The 12,339-nt window shown below is 42.1% G+C and overlaps 1 protein-coding gene across 17 annotated transcripts in view; it reads right to left on the bottom strand.

Moving 5' to 3' along the window:
* Nucleotides 1-12,339, bottom strand: part of LINGO2 (leucine rich repeat and Ig domain containing 2) — a 716,716-nt gene that overhangs the window by 92,025 nt on the left and 612,352 nt on the right. The gene's annotated exons all lie outside the window — the stretch shown is intronic.

Raw genomic sequence — 12,339 nt, forward strand, 5'->3', positions numbered from 1 at the left:
ACCTGATCTTAATTTTGCTTCAGTTTGCACAATAAAAGACGAGGGGTATGAGTTCCTTCTCACACTGTGAAAATCAGGAGTAACTTCACTGAAGTCAGGGGAATCACACCAGTTTAAGTAAGAGGAGAATCAGGCCCTAAGTGTTAAGCACCATGTAAGGAAATTTTTGTCTATACTTAACCTGTATCATAGTGGTGCCTGATAATATGACTTTGAACTGGCCTTGACACAGAGACACATGGAAATCTCTATGGTGATGAAAGGTGAAATTTTATCATGTAGATTATTCAGAGATCCAGGCTGGGAACAATAAAACATTATAATGAAGTTTCTCTAGAAGAGGCTCCCACAGAAGAAGCCAATTTCCCCCTCCCCCTGCAATCTTTCACACACACAAAAAGGACCGTGTAACATGAAGCACGAACAGAGCAACAATCAGGTATTGTAAGATGCTAGTATTGATCTTTTGCCAAGTGACAGTTCACATATGCTTCTCCCACAACAGAGATTCATGAAAAGATTATATATAGACACATTATGTCCTTACAATTTTGTGGGATGGGGAGTAAACGAAAGTTAAAAGCAACGTAATCCACAGGTCATCAGTCTTACTCCATTATAATGATACAGATCTTGATGATATAGAACTTCTATAATTCCAAGCCAAACTGGTTAATTTATAAGGGGGGAAATAATTTTCACTAAGTTTGAAACTTAAAAACCAAAGGTAGTTTAGAAAAAAAACCTTAATCAAATGAATATCTCTAGTCCAAGAATTTGAGAATAATTTTGATGGGCTACAAGATAAAATAATGGAACACCCACTTTGTCACATAGTTAGACAATCTCCCCTATATAAACTTTCTGGGCATACAGAATGGAATGAATGCATGGACTAGCCTTCCTCCGATTAACACATGCAATGCACAGCATGGCTATGGAATGGAAGCAATTTAACAGCACAGTACACAGTATAAGCTTTACCTCTGGGACTTGGACTTTCCTGCTACTGCTGTCTGATGTGACAAAGAATCCAAGTAAGAAGAAGGGATTGACAATGACCCCTCATTTGCCAACCTGCTGCCATCCTCTAAATGATTACAGTCATTGATGCGGTAAAGGCAAGTCTGAGACTCCTGCTCTCTGTTCGCCATCATACATCCTTCTAAGGCTACTCTGCCACAACTCCAATATCTAGAAAGCCTAATAGGACACATCCTTGTTATATAGTGGTATGGCTGCTATGCTCCTGTGCATGCTAGTGCCTAATCATTATATGAATTGCATTTGATACCTGTGAGACCATCTCCACTGAGATGCCCTCCTGAATGCTCCAAACACACACAGGACTCAGAGTCATTTAATATCAAAGGGTATATTTATATATTTTAAATGACTTTTCAGTTCATATCTATGTATCTTTCTACACATAGGTATATAAGGTACCTGAAAACTTAACTAAAGAGCCTGGCTGAAATAATTTATCTGGTGCTCCTATTGCTGCAGCCGCTGCACTAAATTAGGCCAACAACATCTCTTCAGTTTGATACTTGCAAGACAGTCTGCACTAATGTTGAAATGAATGATGCAAAGGCTAACCTTAATCTTCCATTAAAAATATATGTCTGAAATGGATTTAATGCTGCTGAGGTGCAGCATTAATGTTTGGAAGCAAAGCAATGAAGGAAAAAACGTCTGCTCCTAAGTTCGTTCCCTCCGGCTTTACCCAAATGTTTGCCTTGAGATTTCTGAGGACACAGTCATCCATGACCTCTTGGCTAGCAACACTTTGGTACAGCACAGAAGCCGCTCAGAGAGGAGACATCTTTGACAGTTTGTTTATTGCTGGAGTCCTGAGGAAAGAGGCACCGGTGCAGCAGAGCCTGCCAGCTATGCTAGTTAAAGGTTTGTCCATGTTTCCATTATACACTCTTATTTTCAGGGGTTTATAACTCAGCCATAAAAATCACTCCAGTCAAACTCAGCACACGAGGTATAAGCTGTGCATTAGAATGGATTTATATCTTAGACGGCAAGGGCTGAAAATAAACAATTCGGGTCTACCAGGCCATTTCTCACTCACAACCAGGGGATTTTTTTTCCTTTGGTCTTTTCTAACTTGTCCATTTATAAAGGATGCTAATGGCTCTTTCCTTCAGAGGCATTATGGATGTGAGTATAAATAATCACCTCTGAAAATGCCCAAATACACATTTAACAGCCTGTTTAGTGAATACGGGGAATAAGCCACAAGGACTTTCCCCCCCCCCACCCCAAATGCTAATATAAACTGCAATCTCAAATCCTAACAAAATTTGCAATCCACAAGAATGAATATATTGATATGTATATACATTATGAGCAATTCAGCAATTCTCAGCACCGGGCAGGATTGAGCCCAATTTAGGTTAACACACATACTTTTCACGTTCATTATTTATTCTACGCTGTCTGATGCTTTATAGAAGTAGACAGACACCATCACTACCCTAGACACCATAAAATCCAGTTTAAACATCATCAGACAGTGAAAGATCACTAGAATTGGCGAGAGAAGATTGAGACTTTTAAAATCACTTCATCTATCTGTGCCTTGCTGTGTCTCTCTTATCTGGAAGAGAGACCCTCACCTTCTCAAGGCAACTAAAATCACCTGGGAAGCTCTTTCCATTGGTCAGAGTATGTCTACATGGTCATTAGATACAGGCAGCTGGCCCGTGCCATCTGAATTGAGCTTGTGGGGCGGTTTAATTGCAGTGTGGATATTCTGGCTCAGGCTGCAGCCCGAGCTCTGGGATCCTCCCACTTTGCACGGTGCTGCAGCCCAAGCCTGAACATCTGCATTGCAATTAAACAGCCCCACAGCCCAAGCCAGTTGGCACAGGCTAGCCACAGGTTTTCAATTGCAGTGTAGACATACTCACAGATGTATGAGTAGGGGGTCTCTCCCTTATGTAATTAGCTCCCCCTGATGGTCTGCAAGCTTCCCATCATGATGCAAGAGGTTTTTTTTCTTTTACTAGGTTTTCTTGGGTCTAATTTATTTAAAAAGCCATTTTTTCTTTGTTTTTATTTCTGACAAAAGGAAGATTGTTTTACTGTTAAAAGTTTTTTTTTAATGTTACGCATTGTGTGTGATTTTGTGTGAATTTTTAAAAAAATAAATAAGGCTTTGTTATCATACATGCATTAAAAAATTCAATCAAGAGATAATACAAACTCTTTTGTATTCTGGTGATGGGGCAATCATTGTTTCTGGTAATATCAATTTCTCTTTAGGATGAATAATGATGGTTCAGAAAGGTTGTATTAACTATCATTAGTCATGTCACAAAATGAGAATGACTTGAGTTTGGCATAATTGACAGGCATCCTAAGCAAAGAAAAAAAACCTTAAGATTTGTTCTCTAGTAACCTGAATTGTTTAGATTCAGTAGGATTGTGAACACAGAGCAGTTCAAATTTTTATACAGCAGCCTATTTTCTGATAAACTTACTCCAGCTCCACAACTCAATTCCGATGGAGCAAAGGGCAGAATTTTGTTTAGGATAAAACGTGGCATGAAATGTGACAATTTTTTATTTCTTCCTTTTATTCAGATTCCACCTGCCTGAATTTAGGATCTATCAGCATCTCGAATATGTCCAAATGCTGTGGCTCTGATTATGCATGACAGATTGCATTCAATTTGACATACAGACTGAGAATCATGAATGATTGCTACTGTTTTAAAGTTCATAAACATTCTCTGAATGATCACTAGAAACTTTTAGAATGTCCTAATGTGAGATATTAAAAATACAGAGGCGTTCATAAATAAAATCCTGTTCCCTACCACCACCCACCTATTGTAGAGATATTAAAAGATCCTGTTATATTTTATTCTGCAGTGTACTGCAAAACATTGCACAAACTTCTTACAGCACTGAAGGCATTTTCTGTTCTTCTGTATTACACAACCTATAGCCCTTAGTATACAGGAAGCTTTTAAAGATGTATGTTGTGGATGGTGAATGATTTGAGTAAAATCCTATGACCTGATTCTAGAGGAGCAGAACACCATCACAGCCTAGCAGCTCCCATGGTATTTATGGGGAGCTTAGAACCTCAGGGGGAGGGGGGAAGAGAATCAGGCCACTGATTTGCATCTTCTGTAGATGAGACTGAGAATTAGCTAAAAGGCAATATTTCTGTTTAACCTATCGGGAGAGGGTTTGTTCAGGATAGAAAATTAAAGGATTGCAGAGCTGCAGATAAATTATAAACATTATTTTAACTAGTTCTCTATAAGGCTATTGGCAGGGAAAAGCGGAATTGCTTCGTCTTATGTAAATTAAGGCACATTTTAATATTTTACTCTACATGAAAAGCATAGAATCATAGAACTGGAAGGGACCTCACGAGGTCATCTAGTCCAGTCCCCTACACTCAAGGCACGACTAAGTATTCCATCCCTAACAGGTGTTTGTCCAACCTGTTCTTAAAATGATACAGATTCCACAACCTCCCTAGGCAATTTATTCCAGTGCTTAACCACTCTGACAGTTAGGAAGTTTTTCCTAATGTCCAACCTAAACCTCCCTTGCTGCAGTTTAAGCCCATTGCTTCTTGTTCTATCCTTAGAGGTTAAGAACAACTTTTCTCCCTCTTCCTTATAACATCCTTTTATGTACTTGAAAACTGTTATGTCTCCCTCCCCCAGTCTTCTCTTCTCCAGACTAAACAAACCCATTTTTTTCAATCTTCCCTCATAGGTCATGTTTTCTAGACCTTTAATCATTTTTGTTGCTCTTCTCTGGACTTTCTCCAATTTGTCCATATCTTTCCTGAAATGTGGTGCCCAGAACTGGACACAATACTCCAGTGGAGGCCTAATCAGTGTGGAGTAGAGTGGAAGAATTACTTCTTGTGTCTTGCTTACAATACTCCTGCTAATACATCCCAGAATGATGTTTGCTTTTTTTGTTGACTCATATTTAGCTTGTGATCCACTATGATCCCAAGATCCTTTTCCACAGTTCTCCTTCCTAGGCAGTCATTTCCCATTTTGTATGTGTGCAACTGACTGTTCCTTCCTAAGTGGAGTACTATGCATTTGTCTTTATTGAACGTCATCCCCCTATTTACTTCAGACCATTCCTCCAGTTTGTCCAGGTCATTCTGAATTTTAATCCTATCCTCCAAAGCACTTGCAACCCTTCCCAGCATGGTATCATCTGCAAACTTTATGTGTACTCTCTATGCCATTATCTAAATCATTGATGAAGATATTGAATAGAACCAGACCCAGAACCGATCCCTGTGGGACCCCACTCATTATGAACCACTGATAACTACTCTCTGGGAACAATTTTCCAACTAGTTATGCACCCACCTTATAGTAGCTCCATCTAGGTTGTATTTCCCTAGTTTCTTTATGAGATGGTCATGCGAGACAGTATCAAAAGCCTTACTAAAGTCAAGATATACCACATCTACCACTTCCCCCATCCACAAGGCTTGTTACTCTGTCAAAGAAAGCTATCAGGTTAGTTTGACAATATCTGTTCTTGACAAATCCATTCTGACTGTTATTTATCACCTTATTATCTTCCAGGTGTTTGCAAATTGATTGCTTAATTATTTGCTCCATTATCTTTCCAGGTACAGAAGTTTAACTGACTGGTCTGTAATTTCCTGGGTTGTCCTTATTTCCCTTTTTATAGATGGGCACTATATTTGCCCTTTTCCAGTCTGGAATGTCTCCCATCTTCCATGACTTTTCAAAGATAATTGCTAATAGCTCAGATATCTCTCAATCAGCTCTTTCAGTATTCTAGGATGCATTTCATCAGGCCCTGGTGATTTGAAGACATCTAACTTGTCTAAGTAATTTTTTTACTTGTTCTTTCCCTATTTTAGACTCTGATCCAACCTCATTTTCACTGGCATTCACTATGTTAGACATCCAATCATTACCAACCTTCTTGGTGAAAACTGAAACAAAGACGTCATTAAGCACCTCTGCCATGTCCACATTTTCTGTTATTGTCTTTCCCCCCTCCTTGAGTAATGGGTCTGCTCTGTCCTTGGTCTTCCTCTTGCTTCTAATGTATTTGTGTATGCATTTGCATATGACAGTAGATAGATGTTTTAGTTCTAATCACACTTTTGTCCTCTTTGCAACATTTCTGTCTTTTTCCCCCTCACCCTATGTTCACATCTTTAAGTTATTGGGCCCCATGGAGCTAAGTAGATTTACACCAGCTGAGGATCTGTATTGATGTATATTGTGGCTGTGGTGGGGCAGTTGCCCCACACAGGCAGAACAAGGGTTAAAGCAGCCTTGGGGAGGCTATGCAGAACCCAGCCAATTAGAAGAGGTCTTATTGAGCCAGCCAATAGGGAGAAGGCTTAGTGGAGCAGCCAATCAGGGCCAGGCTGGCCCATATAAGAAGGGCTGCTAAGCAGAAAAGAGGCAGTCTCTCCCTGGAGGCTAAGGAAGGAGGACTGGCTGCCTGCCTGCCCTGTTGGAGGGTAGAGAGAGAAACAGCACCACGGACAGAGCAGTGCTGGGCAAGGTCGGGGAACAAGAGGGAGCTCCAGCCAGAAGGCTGCTAGACTGAGGCCCTGATACAAGATTGGAGAAGGTGCTAGGGCTGTGGGGAAGTGGCCCAGGGAACCAGACAGTGGAGTAGGAGGAGGGGCAGTACCTGGCTGCCGGCTATAGGGTCACTGGCCCAGGACCCAGAGTAGTGGGCGGGCCTGGGTCCCCCCACTCATTTGCTCCCCAACTTGCCACTGAGGGGAGTGGTGAGTGCATGGACTGCAGTTTGCCACTGAAACAAGTGGGTAGACTGAGGATGGTTGGGTCCCTGGGAAGGGGAGAGAGAACCGAGTGGGGACAGCTGGAGAACTGTATCCAGAAGAGGACGCCGCAGGCGAGAGTGACGACGGACAAGACAACACTACCTGACAAGGGCGCTCTGGTGAAACGAGAGCTAATTCCCAGGACAGCCCCATTATAGTGGCTTTTCTCACATTGAGAATCTGTGTCAATTTTGTAGTTGACTTTAATGGGAACAAGATCAGCTCCTCTATGTTAGAAAAACTTTGCTTTTAAGGCAGGCTTAAAAAAACAACCCCCCAACCAAAAAAGCATGTGAACTGTTGAGTGCTGTTCCAAAGGGGTGAGGCAGGGGCACAGTTTCAGAAATTGTTTGCTAAAAGGCATGAACTCAAGAACAGTCAGCCCTGATAACACATTATGTTTGCTACTGAATAAAATATGTTGACATTTTTGTGGCTTAAATTAGAGCTATACACAGGCAATTCAAACTCGAGTGAATAAGCCACTGTAGGCTGGCATGAAACATACCAGCATGTCCCCCTCCAGTTACCTGTCAGACCTGCCTGCAGCTCGCCGTGGAGCAGGGTAGATCTAAGGGGCAGCAAGGCCCCAAATCTATGAGTTCTGTGTAAACAAATTGGCTGCTGGCTAGATTCAACCCCAGGTCCTGCTCCTGCTCTCTCTTCTCTAAGGGACTGACTTCAGCACCCAGCAGCTGACTTGCCTAGGAAACTAGACTGTCTTGAAGCCTGCACACTGGCCCTTGCCACTTTCCTGGCTCTGCTTCCAGCACTCTGCTCTGAGCTAGCAAAACACGGCATGGGGCAGATTGCCTCTGCCCAACCCGGCTGAGCCTCCCTTCCTGGGATGCACATTTCAGTGCGTGTAAAGCAGGAGAGGAACGTGCTGCTGATGCAACCATGGGTCAGCAGCACCTTTCCTTTTAATAAGCTGAATTGGGGGCCCAAAGAGACAGGAGAGAAAATGGTGGCTGGGGGAGAGAGATAAAAGAGTGAGAGGAACCATGGAGCTGGAGAGGGCTGAGAGAACTGGGACAAGGGCTCAGAGAAAGGGGTGAGAGAAAACTAGGGGAGGAAGCCATAGGGCACCCATTCCCAAACTGTGGGTCACAACCCCAAATGGGGGTGTGCCACCAGCAGGTGGGGTCATGGCAATCCCTACTGTGCAGAGGATGCCATTTAGCTCTTCAAAATTGCGTCTTCCGTGCTGTTTGGGGCCCAGGCAGGAAATACTTCATTGAAATGGGGTCGTGTCGGTAAAAAGTTTGGGAACCCCTGTATGGGAAAAGGGCTCAGGGACAAGAGAATTAGTAGGGGATGTAGAGGCAAAGAGGAAATATAGTAGGGAGGGATGAGTATGGGGTCCCAAAAGAGGTAAGAAAGAAGACAATAGTGTGTACCGAGGGAAGTCCAATGTGGGGAGAGCAGTGGGTGAATGGAGTGGAACAGCAAAGGGAGTGGCAGGTTTCCTCTTCAGGAATGGAGGTGCCAGCACCAACTTCACTCATTGCCCCACTCTCAGGGCTGGGGAGAGGGAACAGAGTTCAGGGCCGGATTTCCAATTAGGCACAGTAGGCACAGGCCTAGGGATGCCTAACATTTAAAAATGGGTTAAGTTTCATTTTTTATGCAAAAAACACACAGGTCAGCTGTAGGCAGAGGGGTGCTGAAGATGCTCTGCCTAATGGTGTGTAAGATGTAAATCCGGCACCGATAGACATGGGGGATTTCTGGAAGGAATAATGCTCAGAGAAGCCTTATAAAAATGAGAAGGGAATAGAGGTGCGGGAGCCTGGAGTAAGAAGGATAGAAAAAAGACAAAAGATGTTTGGGGACCCTAAGGCAAGTGAATGACAATGAATCTAAAGGGAAAAGGCAAGAAAACTTAAGGGACTCAGGAAAAAAGGAAAGACAGGAGAAAGAGCAGGGAAGGTTTTAGAGGAGAGAAGGAGAGAGAAAAAAGGAGACGGGATGGCCAGGCAACAGGGGGAAGAAAGGAAAGGACACAGGGAGAAAATGGAGACCAAGAGAAAAGGCAGAACAGGAAACAAAGGAGAGAAAACTCAAAGGAAGGTTGTGAAAGAAGGCAACAGGTGCAAAAGGAGTGAGGAAGAGAAGAGAAACAAAGGAGAGTTAGGGAAAAATGAAATAAAAGAGGGAGCAAGAACTAATAACTTTGAATGGTGAGTGAACTTTATTTTATTTATTCAGGCTCCTGATTTTATTGTCTTATTGATTGCTAATTTATAGAAAGCCACTGGGTAAATACTACCTTAAAGAACTGTAACAAGACAGGACAGACAAAATACAGAAAGTGAGGGTGGAAGGAATGCAGCCTGGAAACAGAATGATTGAACCAGTGAGATCAGCCAAGGTCAGCCTTAAAGGTTGGGGATTTTTTTAGGATGGAAATATATTATTCCATACTGTGAGGCAAATTAAAGGATTATAAGGTGAAGCAAATGAATAGGCCAGTTGTTGCTGCCAGAACACTAGCTTGAAAAAAGAGGTTTTAGGATGGATTTGAAAGAGCAGAAGGAGGCTGTTTGGCATAATGGAGGGAGGAGGTGGAGGAAGAGGTGTGAAACAAAAATGTAGTGGGGAAAAAATTCCCAGGAGGGTGGCAGAGTTATGGCTGGATGCATTTCAATCAAACGAAAAATCAACAAACAAGTCACCAAAAGGCACAGTCATAGTAAAGAGCCAGTGCGCAGAGCCTTGAAAAGTGAGGCTGGTATTTGAAATTGGGGTGGAATGGGATCAGAAGCCAGCGGAGGGACCTGAGTGTGTAGAACTGTATATGACACGATCAGTTTGGAGGGCAAGGAAGATAATTTTAGCTGTAGGGTGTTGAATGGACTAGAATGTGAGAAGGTCAGAGATCTGATGGCTGGAAAAGATGATGTATCATTTCTGTGGCCGATGTCTCATAACCCATGGTGGGTCTTGCTATTTGAGCCTCAGAGTTCATTTGCTCACAGGGCTTTTACCCTGAAATCAACCCTGCTTTGTTCATTTGCACTGAATCTACTTAGTGCTTCCTCTGGGACAGGAGAAGCCTTTTAATCATCTTGGGCAACATTCATCCCCCCAACACAACTCTGACGTGGATAACTGCAATGGAATTATAACAGAGGTGAATTTGGACTACTGCATGTTAGTATCGTGGCTGAAAAGGTGTTGGATAGGAACCTGTAGCCCAGAGGAAGAAGGTAGAAATGAAGATGTCTTTTAATTTTGTCATGAAATGGGAATAAGAGATGGCAATCTGTGGATGGGAAGAGGGTAAAATATTATTAATTTCAATATGTATTTATTAACTCTTGCTTAAAATAGAAAATGGCAGGTGAGAGGAAAGGGCAAACATGCTCTGTCTTTTAGTTAATAAATGCATTGAATTGGGCTGAAAACAGGAATTAGGAATAAGACCCTGCAGCTGGAAGGCGACAGCGTAAGAGTATTTTTTAAACTGTGCTGTTTCACATCATGCTCAATTCAGCTTTGATGCAGTGTCAGAGCAGAAACCTCCCAAAACACCATCAAAGCCGAAGCAAATGTATTTTAAGGTAACAAGTCACTTTCATCTCTTTTGAAGCTGAGGAGGTTAGCAGAGTTGCTCACCAAAGCTTGTTTAAATTCTACCAACTGTGGCTTCCTAACAAGTTTTAGAAACTGTCAAGCAACGTTCAGGAAGTGCTGAAAGGCCCAGGTATTCAACCAGGCCTTTGCCTGAGTCAGGGTTTGTATGGAAGGCAAAGTACCATTTAGGTGCTGATCACTCTAACCCCCACTGGAGTCAATGACTGTGGGGAGCACTGAGCACTCTACTGCACCTTTCAGGATTGCGTTCTGTGGGTCCAGTTCTCCACCGTGCTCAGCACCTAAGCAGATGCCACTGTAATGCTAGGGCCACGATTTTTTATATAGTAACCCGTGATTTTGGATGTGCAACTTGAAACACCTTAAAAAGCCCTGATTTTCAGAGATGGGGTGCTTATCATTTTCTGAAAATCATGACCCCTGAGGCGTCTCAGGTTGGGCATCTAGAAACTAAGGGAGCCACAATCACTGGTCCCTTCTAAAAATGTTGATCTAGAGCTAGTATCCATAGCAGGACCTGCTGGATGCTGACTTCTTTTGAAAAATCAAGCCCCAAATGGCTGGTTGAAATCAGTGGGAATTGGGCACCTAAATACCTTTTAGGAACTGGGCCTAAATCACTTTTGAAAATTGGACTTAGGTTGATTTTGAAAATTCTGCCCTTAAATACTAGCGATAGGCACCATAGGAAACCATAAAATAGATAGGTAGAATAAACATGCAAACAAAAGTTAAAATTCTCTCTCACTTGCACCATGCTGATACAAATTAGACCTGAAGATTGGTTCGTCATGATTAGAAGTGACATTCTTTATGCCTACTAATATAGATAATATATACAAAGAATACTCATATAAAGAGGTCTGCTTTGTTAGACTCAAGATTGAGTACTTTTTTGTTAATTGGGTTACAAAAATGTAAACTCTGTGTGTGTGTGTGTGTGTGTGTGTGTGTGTAACAAAGGTCAGCATCAGATGCAGTCATACATTTTTATTATTAAAGATATGGCAGACTCATATTGTATACAGCACTGCTGCTATAATTCCACAGTTTAGGCAGCTGGAGGTTGATTAAAAATGTAAACGACTGCATTTCTTACTTAGGTAGAAGGACACACTGCACAAATTCTAAATAGAAATGTTATACAAAAGGAGAATTTCTTACCTGATCATTCCTCTCTGTGCCCTGGTTCTGAAAATACAGGAGGAATGAGAAGCTCCTCCTCTTTTGACAGACTGGCAAATAGGCCACAATCAATATTTCTATCATGAGGCTACCCTCCTCAATCTTCAGATTAAGGTTAGAGAGGTTGGCCTCTAATGGAATGGATGAAGATATCCATCCCGATCCAGTAAACCACTAAAGCACTTGTGTCACTTTAAGTATGTGAGTAGTCTCACTGATGTCAATGAAAAGTATGCATATGATTAAGTGCTTCACTGAATTGGGGCCTTCATGCATAGTGTCATAGAAGGGTCCACCCAAGAAGCAGTTAAACAAGTATTCAAACATTTTTCCAGCAACTGTACTTATTCATAGATGCGCATAGGGTTAGTCACATCTTTGGTCTTCCAGCAAGCATTAGGTATCTCTTCTACCTAAGAGAAACCATAAATATTTTCTTCCCATATCTTATATTCCTTCAAAAACAGGAGATGACTAGTATTATCTTTTTCTACCACAAGCTGCATTTTAAACATCTTAGCCTCATTCTTAATAAGGAAGCTCTGCTCCAGAGAATTCTGGGAAGGCCTGAATATGACTTGGATGATTACAGAAGATTCTTTCCAGGACAAAATACTCATCTGATCTAAGGTCACTGGATGGAAAGGGGTCCAACGTTATGTCCCAGTCCTCAGCTGTTGACAGAGCTCAGATCCAGAGGGCTT

Source organism: Mauremys reevesii, linkage group 6, assembly GCF_016161935.1.
Source record: "Mauremys reevesii isolate NIE-2019 linkage group 6, ASM1616193v1, whole genome shotgun sequence".
NCBI classification, from domain to species: Eukaryota; Metazoa; Chordata; order Testudines; family Geoemydidae; genus Mauremys; species Mauremys reevesii.